The sequence below is a fragment of the Sus scrofa genome, chromosome 5, assembly GCF_000003025.6.
Source record: "Sus scrofa isolate TJ Tabasco breed Duroc chromosome 5, Sscrofa11.1, whole genome shotgun sequence".
NCBI classification, from domain to species: Eukaryota; Metazoa; Chordata; class Mammalia; order Artiodactyla; family Suidae; genus Sus; species Sus scrofa.
The window spans coordinates 25,083,687-25,097,762 of record NC_010447.5 but is presented as its reverse complement, the minus strand read 5'-3'; positions in this window follow the sequence as shown (position 1 = coordinate 25,097,762).

Here is a 14,076-nt window from a genome sequence, read left to right as displayed (position 1 = left end):
GTGGGTTCAATCCTTGGCCTTTCTTAGTGGGTTAAGGATCCGGCGTTGCTGCGAACTATGGTGTAGGTCATACACATGGCTCGTATCTGGCCTTACTGTGGCTGTGGTGTAGGCCAGTGGCTACAGCTCTGATTAGACTCCTAGCCTGGGAACCTCCATATGCCATGGGTGCAGCCCTAAAAAAATAAATGAATAAATAAATAAATAAATAAATAAATGGGAAAAAAAAAGTTGTTAGCATTATTTCTAGTACACAGTTATTCCTATTGTTAATTAAATATTTTATGACTTTTTAAAGTTAGGTATTAAAGGTCAGTAGTGTTTTCAAGCTGACCACATTCTCAAACCCAGCTATACATTAAAAACTCCGAAACGTGCCCCATTTGAATTTCTGCCATAGGAATTATTTGTTGCTCACAACTAAATTTGTAATTACGTTTTTTCTAATTTGGGCACAGTCTAATTCTTCATTCAGTTTCTTTTTTCAATAAACAGACTTGCATCTGTAAATAAAAGCCAGCACAAAACAAATTTTATCTTTTAGTTTCAAAAATGTAAACTATAAACAAACAGAAAACCTCCATAAAATTAGGCAATGAAATTTGTGTTGCCGATGGTAGCAATAATGGTAATAAAGCAAATATTTGCTCATTTTTATGTAGAGTCTATTCTCATATTTCTTTTGGAATTATGGACACATTATATTCCTTTCATTTAATTTCCCCTTCTGTTTTGAAAAGCAAGCAAATTGTGTCTTGACCATTGTAAGAACATCTGCCTGTTTAGAAAAAAGAGATTGTTGTAATCTCCAAATATTTCTAATATTCTATTGTAATTATCCTTCTTCCCCAAGAATTTGGAAAATACTATTCCTTCTTTTTGTGATTCATAATAAATGTGAGCCAAACACAGGACAATTAAATTAAAACTTTTAGGAGAGGGAAACAGACATCACTATATTTTTTCCTAAGTTCCTTAGGTGATATTAATAGGCAGTCAGGCTTAGACCAACTGTTGTAAGGTCTCTAACCAGTTATACGTAAATTAGAGAGTTTTAAAAAATCTCTTTCTACTGAGCTTTTTCAAAAGTGATTGATTCAATTTGCATGCACTCATCTTGTAACTTTTAGCAGCAAATGATACTAAGTAGCCACTGTCATCAAAATAAATATTCCTTACTATAAGTTAACATGCTCTCAATCTACCATCTTTTTTTTCTTTTTTTTTTTTTTTTGCCTAAAATGGAGCCCCAGTGTACAAAAGCCTAGCAAAAATAGGAAATCAATATAAATATATGTGTAGTATGACTTTGCTATATGTTTTCATTTCTTAAATCCCGATAAACATTTTCTTATTTAGTTGTGTCTGTGGCCAGAAACACAAGCCATGAGATGATTTATTAGGGTAAAGAATATACTCAGTATTCATCAGGCAACATAAAGTTAATTGGTCCCTGGAGAAGTAATTCCCCAATAGCCCTGTTCTCATAAGCACAAGGTTTTAACCTACTGACTTACTAATGGAAGAACTTATGATTCTATATCACATACGTAACATCTTTGCACAAAATGTCTTTGTAGATGGCTGTGGAGATGCAATAAATTAGAGGAGCACACCGATACTGAATTTTGACACAAGATTATCTAGCATCTCTAGATATTCTTGGAAATTTATTAGGAAGAACACATTAGACATACCTGGGAGGACAAATTTTCAAGTAATTGCAGAGCTGAGCTGATATAGATTGTCAGAGGTGTACTAGGGAAATCAGGAAATCAACAACAATTCTCTTCCCCTTCCAGGACATCATGAAGTTAGTCCCCTGTGAAACACAAAGAGCGCTGAGATGTTAATAGCAGAGTAAAATACACATTTGTTTCCTTCAACAAGCAATCAATGAGCAATTGCTCTATCTCAGTGACTATCTCACTGATGTTTTTTTTTTTTTTAAAAAAAAAAGACAGCTGAATAGGTCCATGATTTATATCTTCAGAGTGCAACTTTTTAATGTACAAAACAGATAAATTATGACCATATAAGTGCCATAATAAGGAACATGTACCAAGGGCTAAGGAACACAGCAGAAGAAACCACTAACTGCTTAAAGAAGCTGCCACAGGGATTAATTTGTAAATTCAATTTACCCATTGAGCTCTCTTAAATTCCTGTCTTGTTCTTCCTTGCTAAGGCACTCATCTCTGTTGATCATTTCTCTTTCTTTACAATTATAATGATTCTTAAAAAAATCTGTATGGCTATAGACCCCATAATACTCCTTGGCTCAGACCTTTCACTCTTCCAGATTTTCTGCCGTCTTAGTCTACATACTCTTGTTTTGTGTATTTTCCTCCTCAGTCCATTCCCTAAATTCCTTAAAATTAGACAAACTCCACACCTTGTCCTTGGATTTCTCTTTACTCCCTATTTTTCCTGAGAATCCTTTGGATATTTATGCCCTCTATTCTCCCAAATACTTACTCCACTTCTCTATTCAGTTACCAGATAATACTAAGTCTATCTTGGGGTGTGTTTTATAAGATTTAACTATTGTTTTGGTGATGGAACACAACACGCGGACACTTGGATGAATGAAAAGAAGAATTTTTGTTACTTACAGCTCCAAAAGAGAAGACTGCCAGACAGGGCCACTCAGGGAGTTCCACCTGGGGGCATAATGGCAGCAGACCACAGCCGCACGTCGCAGCTTATGAACAGCAAGAAGGTTAGGGTCTTCTGCGTTTCATAGGCTCCCTGCGGATTGGCTAATTAGAATAAAATCTTGGGTTCTGGGGCATAGGGGCTTCCTAATCATCTGCTTGGCTCCAGGCTGATTAGGCAGGTGCACAATGGCACAGAGTGTGAGAACATAATAAGGGAATGGATGAGGTTAGATTTCCTCAGCTGCTCAAGAAAGGAAACAGTACAGAGTCCTAAGTCATTCTGCTCCCTGTACACAGACCAGCAAATTAGGAGACAAGTTGCTGGGGCAAGGAATAATGACTATTTGAAAAGCCAGCAAACTGCAAAGATGACAGTCTAATGTCCTAGAGAACCATCTTACCACAGTCAGAAGGGAGGCTTCTTTTATATTGAAAAGGGGAAAGGGAGTGGTTGGTTGTTGCAAACGACTTGGAGGAGAAACCCTTTGTTCTTGCAGCTATCTGCATAAGTCAGGTCATAATGTCCCTGTAAACCCCCAACAAAACAAATGTTATTCTCTGTTCTGCAACTTTTTATCTCTATATGAATGGACAAGTGTTATACTCTTAAAGGCAAGAGCCTTGAGAATAAGCTACCCTGTATATTTCAGACTATAGGCAGCATTCTTAACTCAGAACAAAAGCAATAGAATAAAAGATTTAAGTAAAAGAAACAGATTTAATATGGAGTCAGATTTGTTCTTACCTATTACAGAACTGCTCAGTCTCTAGCTAGGACCTCAAAACTGTGTCCAGAGGAAGAATTTAGGAAAAAGTGATGTAGACAAGATGGCGGAATAGGAGGTCCCAGGTCTTGCCTGCATCTCCCATTCAGTTCCAAAACTAATGATTTAACAACTATCTGCAGATGAATGTAGCTCTGGGAGAGCACCAGAGTGCATTGACAAGCTGCAGCAACCCGGTGAAGCACAGGAAATGGAGATGGCATCATAGAAGAGGGTAGTGGGCATTTTACCTGTGTCACCCTGTCCCCCAGACAAACACAGCCTAGCACCAAAAGGCATCCTCTTTGCTACCAGTTCTTCCATGGGGAAAAGGTGAGAGCAGAAGGTTCCCACAGCTCTCACCCTTGCTGCAGCCTCAGATCCCTATCACAGCCTTCTCCACTGAGGACCCTGCACTCTTAGCCAATGTAGACACCAGGGCCAGAGCTTCCCAGGACCAATAACTTTGTGTCCTCTCAGAACCCCAGAACCAGTGCTGGCCCTGGCACAGCCACGCCCGCCAGATCTAGTGTATCTCAAGAAAAATTTATTTCTCTACTAAGCTATTATTTAATATTATTCTAAAAAACTCTTAGGTTCAGTCTTTCCTGACACCAGCACCATACCCCCACATAGGATTTTGAGAATCATAATATTAAAGTAAAGTTCTCATCACATAAAGCTTACACTCCAAAACTGGGTGTTTTGAGGTGCTAGGGTATATTCTAGTTAAGTACATCCATTCTTTATCTTTTTCTTTTACTATAGTTCCTGAACACAATACCTTTCTTTATTTCAATATCTATGAGTATGCTCTATTCTCTGCACAAAATACCTTTTCCCACAACTTCCACCTCAAGTAAGATTCTCACTCATAAACTGAATCCAGCAGAATTCTTTATCGTCTAAAAACATCCTCAGATTCTCCCATCTAAAATGAATCTTTTCAATTTGATTTTCTCTGGAAACGTATTTGAACTTCTAATATAGCATTGATTTACTTATTTCTTTATTTTAAAACATATAAGGGAGTTCCTGTCATGACGCAGCAGAAACGAATCCAACTAGGAACCATGAGGTTGTGGGTTCAATCCCTGGCCTCGCTCAGTGGGTTAAGGATCCGGCATTGCTGTGAGCTGTGGTGTTACTGTGGCTCTGGCATAAGCCAGCGGCTACAGCTCCAGTTAGACCCCTAGCCTGGGAAACTCCATATGCCATGGGTGCAGCCCTAAAAGGACAAATGACAAAAAAAAAAAAAAAAATATATATATATATATATATATATATATATATATATATGTAACAATGATACAATGATGAAGAAAACAGATGAGTTTTAGCTTTTTTGTGGTTATAGTTGCATAACTATTTTTAAATTTTTTTATTATAGTTGATTTATAATGTTCCACCAATGTCCACTGTACAGCAAAGTGATCCAGTTATACATATAAATATATATATATACTTTTTTTCCTCATATCATCTTCCATTATATACCTTCACAAGTGATTGGATATAGATCCCTGTGCTATATACATCAGATCTTATTGTTTATCCACTCCAAATGCAATTGTTTGCGTCTACTAACCCCAAATTCCCAGTCCATCCCACTCCCTCCCTCTCCCCCCCTTGGCAACCACAAGTCTGTTCTCCATCTCCATGAGTTTATTTCTTTTCTGTAGATAGGTTCCTTTGTGCCATGTATTAGATTCCACATATAAGGTATATCATATGGTATTTGTTTTTCTCTTTCTGGCTTACTTCACTTAGTATGAGAATCTCTAGTTCCTTCCATGTTGCTGCAAATGGCATGATTTCACTCTTTTTTATGGATCGGTAGTATTCCATTGTATATGTGCCACATCTTCTTAATACATTTATCTGTCAGTGGACATTTAAGTTGTTTCCAAGACTTGGCTATTGTGAATAGTGCTGCAATGAACATAGGAGTGCATGTATCTTTTTGAATGAAAGTTTTGTCCAGATAAATGCCCAGGAGTAGGATTTCTGGTCATATGGTAGTTATAGATTTAATTTTCTGAGGTACCTCCATACTGTTTTCCACAGTGGTTGTACCAATTTATATTCCCACCAGCAGTGTGGAAGGCTTCCCTTTTCACCACACCCCCTCCAGCATCTGTTGTTTGTAGACTTATTAATGATAGCCATTCTGACTGGTGTGAGGTGGTACCTCATTGTAGTTTTGATTTGCATTTCTCTAATAATTAGTGATGTTAAACATTTTTTCATGTGTCTGTTGGCCATCCCTATGTCTTCTTTGGAATTTTACCTTCTTAAGTATTACAGCACTCATCAAATAAATGGTACTGATAATACTGTGATCGTGTCCTGATGCTGTCTGGAAATTTACAGCCTAGGTTCTTATCTTTGCATCTTGATTTCTTTTTAACTGTGTGATCTTACCCACTCTAAATCATATTTATTATATATGTATAAAATCTAAGAATGTATTTATTAAATGGAGCTTAGTTTTCCTAACTAATAGAATGTGGATATTTTATATTCATCTCTTTTTACATGGTGGGAACATGATAGATTTATCAAATTGCATGACTGTAAAAGAATCTAGACCCTATAACAGGGAAAAGAGGTGTTAATTTTCCAGTTTCCCTGAATGTCTTTAATATATCTCTAAAAATCACACACAAACATAGCTTTTTCAGTCTACACTGTAATATAGTTGCACCTGACTTTGATACCCAGATACAAATTAGTTTCCTGAACTGTATCAACCATAGCATATTTTAAATGGCGAGAGAAAATTTACAGGGAAATAATGACACAGGAGTACAATGCCAAGTACACATGCAGGAATTACTATTCTCAGCCTCTACTCCCTTCAGACAAATTATATGTGAACAGTTCATCTTCCATGGGCCAGGTACAAGGGATTAGTTGTAAATGATACACATTTTCTTTAAGACTTCACATCAAATGTTGCATAAAACTAAAGAGCCCCTCATCAGAATACATTCACAAACAATAATATTTTTCAACCTGACAAACATTTTTCTTAGAGGAGGTATCCATTCAACAAATAAATATTGAGTATTTATTCTGTACCAGGCCCTGTTCTGGGTACTTGGGATAAAACAGTGATAAAAACAGATAAATATCACACAGGGGCCTAACATTTTGTTGGCATTAACACCCACATTCTATATGAGAGGGAAAAGTTCCAGAAGATTAAATCTCAGAGCCAAACACCTAAGAAATAGCAAAATTAAGGCCTAGATCTTTTTGATTCAGAACTCCATGCTTTTTCTACTGTTATACAGTATGTTTTTCAAAGTACCTACCCTCAGTGCAAAGCAAAGCAAAATAAAACAAGATAAAAATTCACTTAAACTTCCAAAACTACTCCACACAATAGAAACTAAATTATACAATATAGCATTTAGCACTTTACTATAAAAAGTAACTTTCACTTATTTCAACAATTGTGGGAGTTTCCTGAGAGGGATAGTTTTAAAGATGAGAAAGATTAGACATGAGCTCAAATATCACAACTTTAAGTATACCTAAATTTATATTATATGAGGCCAGCCCACCTGCACATATTTGAAAATTTAGTATGCAAGCCAAAATTTTGAACACTGTGGGACATAATTAATCACCTAATTGAGAAGAAACTTTAAATATGTGAAAAAAGTTGTGCATAATAGTCACTTAATAAATTTTCTTTGGTGAAACCAATGCTAAATATTGTGAAAAGTTACCAAATATATGAATTAAAAACATTTCAATGAGGGAAATATATGCTTTGAAGAGAATATATAGGATGGGTAGCACAATAAAATGTCATGGTAGGGAGTCATCACCAAAGTCCAAGGAAGGTGTTATGATGGAATAAAGTTCAGGTTGAAGTTTAAAGAACATGTTAGAATGTAAGAAGCTGAAGTCCTTCTAGCCAAAGGGTTAGAGGACAAACAGAAATGCAAATTTAAGAGAGCTACAAACAAGCCTGGTGTAGAAGATTCTGCAGAAGTAGCTGAAGATAAACCTGGAAGTTGTAGGTTCCAGTCAGATTATAAAGGGATTTTATTTCAGAATTTTTCAAAGTTTATGAAGAAGAGTAAGACAATGATGAAATATTTCTGGCAAACTTGACAGCAATCTCTAGTCTGGACTGGAAGGGTGAAAATCAGAAGGAATTGTGCCATTTAGAAGATTAGTAAATAGATCCCATAAAGGTAAATCATCTGAAATACAATTATAGTGGAAAAATGGGAGGGAAAAAAAATCTTGAGTACAGTTAGAAAAATACCAGTAGAATCTAAAGAATGATTGTACATGGGTTATAAGATGAGTTATGAAGGTCAGACTACTACTACTAATATAATAATAATAATACCAAATAGCTATTTAAGTTAGCTGTGCACATCACTTCTTAAAGATTTATTTGTGCTTACTAATTTAATTCTAACACAAACCTATTAAGTAGGTACTATTTTTACCTCCATTTTAGAATGAGTAAATTGAAACTCAAAGAAGCTATGCAATTTCTCGTAGGTACCATGGCTCTTAAGTGGCAAAGTCAGACTTCAGACCCAAGCAGTAGGCTTTCAGAGTCAATGATTACTTAAGTTTGAGTGACCAGAAGACTAGAGTGCAATGATGAAAAACAGGAAAGTTGAAAAGATACCGTATCCCTCAGACAAAGGGGTTCGCATGAAAATAAACAGATTGTTAAGTTCTCAAAGCTTATACGTGGTAAGAGCCAAGTTCAAGGCTAAATCTTTGTGACTCTACACCTCAATATCTGAGCAGACACGTCTCGGATATCGCATGGCTGTGGCGTAGGCTGTCAACTGTAGCTCTCCTCATCTCAGTTAGTTATTGAGTGTAATAAAGCAATAACTAACAGTAGATCTTACTATAAATAAAGAAATTAATGTCAGAGGAAATCGGAAGTAACTCTGAGAGATCCATGTATCTTTTCTTTTGCCAAGTGTATCATTACAAAGCAGTGGTACTATCACCATGTGCTAAACTAAAGCAGTTCTCCCCTTGGAGTCGCCCCCTTATTTCTAGCTCTACTATTTAGAGACACAGAACATAAATCTAATCTCTCTTCCATAGGATAGGCCTTCAAGTTTTTGAGATCAGTGTCATATTGCTGGCAGTCTTCCTGTCTTTATAAATGTCCCCTGTTCCTTTAATTGCTTTCCATTTTTATCACCATTTTTGTACTTCTCTGAATGCATTAAAGTCAATCAATATCTTTCAAGGTGCAGAACATAGAACTGAATGTAATCTTACAGTTATGGTCAGACTTGAGAAAAATAGAACAAATCTGTCTGGGACTCATTCTAGATCTCATATATCAACCAGAAAAAACAACTTAAAATAGCAGCCACATCCCACTATGGATTTACAGAGTATTTAATTAATTTAAAACAGCAAACCTTTTTTCTTATTAGTTCTACACTGTAGTTGGAAAGGAAGAAGTATCCAGGACCCAAAATAATCTATGAACTCTGGAGAAAGGCTAGGAAGGATGATATATATATTTTTTAAATATATATATATTTAATGGTTGCTATTACAGTTTTTCTCTAGGATTTAAATTATGCTTTTCTTGAACTGCAAATTTTTTAAGATCTCATGTCAAAATGAGTATTGCTTGTATTATTTAAGAGTAAGTAAATGCTTGCTTATGCTACAAATAGTTAAAATTTATTGAAATTTGTGAATTGAAGTGTGAATTTTTCTATATATATATTTATCAGTCCTTTCATGTATAATATACATGTACAATAAATTATGAGTTCATAATTTAGATACCTCTAGTGAATTTTAAATAATAAAGATAGATTACTTATACTTAAATACTCCATTATAGAGAATTGAACTATTAACAATTTTATATTTAACTTTTAAGAGAAATCAAAAAATGTACAAATATCCCTCAGTAAATATTTACTACATACTTCTGCTCATGAATTTGTCACATGAACTGCATTATCATTTATATGAATTCACAGTTTATAACCTATCTTCTCTAAAAGCCATTAAAATTTATGACTGAACGAAAACTAAATATAGAAAGGTGGCTAAATACTACACATTGATTCAATGGATACATTTATATTATAAAATAAATTATTCAGTTCATGCTTTCTGGCAAAATCAGATCCTCCTATCATATTATTTTAAATGCAGTATTAAAATCAAACATACCACATAATATATTCTTTCTGACATACAGCATTTCTCAAGTCTTTCTCAATTTCTATATATTTCACTGTCAAATTTTTCTAATAATAGCATTCTAAAAATAAAGAAACGGGAGCTCCCTGTCATGGCTCAATGGTAATGAACCAAACTAGGGTCCATGAGGATGCCAGTTTGACCCTTGGCCTCCCTCAGTAGGTTAGGGATTTGGCCTTGCCATTAGCTGTGGTGTAGGTCACAGACACAGCTCGGATATTGCGTGGCTGTAGCTCTAATTCGACCCCTAGCCTGGGAACTTCCATGTGCCACAGGTGCAGCCCTACAAAGCGAAATAAATAAATAAATTAATTAATTAAATTTAATTTAAAAATAAAAAATGATAAAAGTGCTAAATCAAATTTGGTTGGCATTAGAATTTCAGATAAAAAATCATAGGTTTCATGTGCCTAAAATGAGATTATTTGGTGTAATTTAATGAGAAAGAGAGAGAAATGGAGAAAAAGAGGAGAGAGAGAGTATATCTTGTGACTGAATGTCTGCACAACACTTAATTCCATGTTTTCAAACTCTGGAAATTCAATTAAACATTTCCTTGATACTCTTTCTTTTGGTTTTAACACTTATGTCAACTATATTTTGCTACTGATAAGTGTTTTTCTCCCCCCCCCCCCCACAGAGATATCCTCAGCTGTATTTTTTTAAAAAAACAATGTTTTTTCTAAAAAAGAATATTTTTATTTTTTAAAAAATATTTTTTAAAAAAAGAATATTCTCATGAACCAAATGATGTATTTGCTGTCTAATCTATTTCTATCACCATGAACCCTCCCTTGGAATCTGATCACCTATTTCCTACTACCTAATTGGCCATTCTACCCTTTAAAAGATCCATGAAACATTTTTTTTTCCAGTTTGTTTTCTTTTTAACATTTTATCTGTGTACTTCTCTTTAAATGAAATTTATGTTATAAACACTTTGATTATGCAACACCTTGTTATTTCATTATTTCCAGTTTTAGGAAAATATTATTTCTCTCTTTTTTCTAACTGTTGAATATGCATGATAATAATTCATAACTCCTAGAGTTCTATTTCATTTTTATTCCATGATTGTTATCTATGAAATTAGTTGCTTTGTTTTATTTTTGGGTGTCTATTTTTTTTCCTGAGTTGATGATGTGTCTTAATAAAGCAGCTATATATTTGTTTATATCAGGGTCTTGGGACTTTACTAATCCTGAACTCACTTTTCAGTTAATTTTTCAGTCCAGAGTCTTTTACGTTATACAAAAAGAGGCATTAGGGTGTCCCTTCCATGCATGATTACAACTTAGGAATTCAGTTTCCTATAGGCTGTTGCCCCATCTCCATTCCTCTGACTGCAGCCTGATACTTATTGTCAACACAACTCTGTACTTAATGTATTAACTTCCTCAACTTACTCCTTCAGCTGCTCCAAACTATCTTCAGCCACCATCCATTTATTGAAGTTTCTCAAGGTCAATGATGCTATCCCTGAGGCCAAATCTGGACATTTTCCTGTCCCCATTTTACACAGGAGTCCAAAATAGAGTATTTGTCTCACTCACACTGTTCAGATACCTCCTCTGAGATCCAGACACGTATTTCCAGCAGCCTAGATATCGTGTGTGTATGTGTGTGTGTGTGTGTGTCTTTTTAGGACTGCACCTGTGGCATATGGAAGTTCCCAAGCTAGGGGTAGTGTTGAAACTTCAGCTGGTGGCCTACATCACAGCCATAGCAATGCAGGATTCAAGCCGTGTCTGTAATCTATACTACAGCTCAAGGCAACACCTGATCCTTAATCCACTGAGCATGGCCAGGGATAGATCCTGCTTCCTCATGGATACTGGTTGTGTTCATTACCGCTGAGCCACAATGGAAACTCCCCCGGCAGCCTAAATTTGAACTTGAATATATATAAACATCTCACCCTTAAAATATTCAAAATGCAATTTTCAATTTCTGCCTGCAAATATGCTCTTCTCAGTCTTCTCTATCACAGTAAATGATAGTCATTCCACTCATTGCACAAGCCAAAATTCCACTCATTATTCTTGAATTCATCTTTTCCTTCATACCTAACCCATCAGCAAATCCTATAGGTTCTTCCAAAAATATATCTCCTGGGAGTTCCCATCATGGCTCAGCAGTAATGAACCCAACTACTATCTATGAGGATGCGGGTTTGATCTCTGGCCTCACTCAGTGGGTTAAGGATCCAGTGTTGCCCTGACCTGTGGTATAGGTCATGGACATGGCTCGGATCCCGTGTTGCGGCGGTATGTGTGGGTCAGCAGCTGCAACTCCAACTCAGCCCCTAGCCTGGAACTTCCATATGCCATGGGTGCAACCCTAAAAGACAAATTAAAAATTATATACATATGTATGTATACATATATATGTATACATATATATATATATCTTGTATCTGTCTACTTTTCATTCTTCCATTGCTTTCTTTCTAGTACTGCACTAGGAAGTCACTCCAGACTTAAACCTGAACTACTAAAATAGGTTTCCTTTGTCCACTCTGAGGTCTAATTCATTTTCTATGTGGCAGCCAGAAAGATCATCCTTTACGGGCTCATCAGAACTTTGAAAGATTTCTCATTACATTTATAATAAAACTTAGAACTTTAGGTATGACGAAACTCTGAAGATCAGTCATGTGACCACATTTCTTGTCTAATCTCCTGCCTCTGTCTCTCTCTCTTTCTCTCTCCCTCCCTCTCATTCTGCATTTTTTTAGCCACCTTGGCTGCCTTCTGTTCGTTGAAGACAGGAAGATGTTTACAACCTTAGGGCCTTCTCACAGTTCTCTCTACCCAGAATATGTATGAATTTGTCGCGTCTTTGTCTCTTTCTTATCATTCTCTAAGAGAGGTTACCCCTGCCCACCCAATGAAAAGCACTCTTTAACCCAGACAGTCTATCAAATCAAATTATTTTATTTCCTTAGAAATATTTACTATCTTACTATCAGTATCACTATAATCACTATCACGATTATTTTATTTATTTGCTTGTTTATTTCTGAGATCATGCTCTCCCCCACCCGACTCTCAAAAAGATTCCTTAGAACATAATGTTAATAAGAAGTAAGAACTCTGTATTTTTCACTAATGCTTCCCCAATATATGGAAAAATACAAATCCCTGAGCAGATATTGATATGCATTATCAATAAATATTTGTTAAATGAATATAAGACTAAGTGAATAAATGCTAAAGGCTTTTATTATGTCCTGTTTATGGCAATGGGAGAGAAGAGAAAATTTTAGTGAGAGTGCCCTTAGGAGAAAAACAATTTTCAAATAAGATGAAGAGCCCAATACTAAGAATTTTAGAAAATATTAAGGGTAAACATTTAAAGGTAATTGCATTTAAAATAGCATAGGAGATTCCCGTTGTGGCTCAGCAGGTTACAAACCCAGCTAGTATCCATGAGGATGCAGGTTCCATCCCTGGCCTCATTCAGTGGGTTAAGGATCTGCCATTATGGTGAGCTGTGGTGTAAGTCACGTACATGGCTTGGAGCCCACATTGCCATGGCTGTAGTGTAGGCCAGCAGCTGTAGCTCTGATTCAACCCCTAGCCTGGGAACTTCCATATACTGCAGGTGTGGCCATTAAAAAAAAAAAAAAAAAGCAATGAATAAATATAAATCAGGAATTTAAGCACAATTTAAAGATTTTTTTATTCTGGCTAAAATATAGCAGAGCAAATGAATACCATAAATAAGACAACATTTTAAATATAAATGAGGGGAAAGATTATGATAAAAGGATACAATGCAAGAGGTAAAGATTATAAGCATAACAGTGGAATTCGATATTGAGGAAAAGAATTAAGATTTAAATGGTTAGTATAAGAGGATTGCAAAATCTGCATGTTTAAAACAACAGGCAAACTACAAGGGTAAAAAGAGGAAATAATTACTAAATAGGTATAAATCAGGAAAATTAGATGCAACAAAAGCAGCATTATGGTCCCAAGTTTCCTGGATCTGTGTATGTCATTAATTTTCAAAAATTCTTGGCCATTATTTGTTCAGATGTTTCTTCTGCTCTGTTCTCTTTTATCTTTGATATTCAAAGTACGTTTATGCTAACCCTTTTGAAATTGTCCCTTAATTCTTTGACACAGGAGGTTTTGTTTGTTTTAAAGTATTTTTTTCTCTTTTCATTTTGGTTTGAGAAATTTCTAACACGTCTTCAAGTTCAAAGATTCTTTACTTTGCCATATTTATCAATGGACTGATAAAAGGCACTCTGTAATTTTTGTACTTTCTGACTTCTAGAATTTGCTTTTGATTCACTCTGAGTTTCCTTGGCTCTGCTTACTCTACCCATTTATTCTTGCATGTGGTCTATTTTTCCCGTTAGCGCTCTTAATGTAATCATTGTTACTGCAAATTCTTTATCTGATAAT